This window comes from Triticum dicoccoides, chromosome 5B (assembly GCF_002162155.2).
Source record: "Triticum dicoccoides isolate Atlit2015 ecotype Zavitan chromosome 5B, WEW_v2.0, whole genome shotgun sequence".
NCBI lineage: Eukaryota > Viridiplantae > Streptophyta > Magnoliopsida > Poales > Poaceae > Triticum > Triticum dicoccoides.
The window spans coordinates 706096012-706096841 of NC_041389.1; the positions used below are offsets into that span (position 1 = coordinate 706096012).

General features: G+C 38.7%; 1 long non-coding RNA gene across 1 annotated transcript in view; it reads right to left on the reverse strand.

Annotated features, from left to right (window-relative positions):
• Positions 1-20: 20 nt before the first annotated feature.
• Positions 21-830, reverse strand: part of LOC119312823 — a 1453-nt gene continuing 643 nt past the window's right edge. The window contains exons 2-3 of the long non-coding RNA XR_005151447.1: positions 674-817; positions 21-340 (exon numbers count right to left, since the gene is read on the reverse strand). This is a non-coding gene — a long non-coding RNA (uncharacterized LOC119312823). The remainder of the gene's footprint in view (positions 341-673; positions 818-830) is intronic.

An 830-nucleotide genomic window follows, 5' to 3' on the forward strand; every position in this document is an offset into this window, starting at 1 on the left:
TGTTCTTTATATATGATTGAGCAATCAGAAGTATAATCAAATATATGATCAGGTGATTTCTTCTGCTGGATTTTCACACTGCCGAGAGGCCACTGTGCAATCTGCTGTCACCCAACTACGATACAAACCAGGTGTTGAATTCTAACCTTAGAATATCTTCATTTGTCTGTGAATAAATGTCGCTGTACAAACATTGGTGATGTAGGCATACGTGTTGATGTGATGACAGCAGATCAGACTTCATTTTGTAAAAAGAAAAGATGTGCATAATGAAGCCTCTGGTAGCAGATTCTTTGCAACATTTTGGGTTGCAATCGCCACTTGAATCCTTAAACTGCATCTTGGGTAACAGAGCATGCCAGGTTGAGCAACTAAGCACCACAAATAAAGACAGGGAAGCCAGTAAAAGAGTAAATAAAACATTAGAAGAAATTATGCAAAATTTGATATCACAATAACCACAGGAGCGTCCTTTCCATGTAAAGACCAAGTATTCTTTTTTCCTTTCTGTTCTGACACAAGGATAAGCCACGAGATGTATAAAAAAGAAAACATCCTATTATTTCTGAGCACCCCAAGTACAAAACTATGTGCCTCATCAGAAGAGCTGAAATTCATGAGAAAATATCTCGATTTTCTAAGCTAATCATCTCATGAGAGTTGAGGTAGTTACCAAAAATCTTCATTGTACAACCGTACAGCTTGATCTCCGAAAGTTCAAAGCATGGTTGGCAACGCCGGTAATTTTGGTTGATGAGTACTATCATTAGCCCCTGCATTCCTCAAGCTTCTGCTGCAGCCTGACGTTGTGCTTTAACTACAGAGTAATG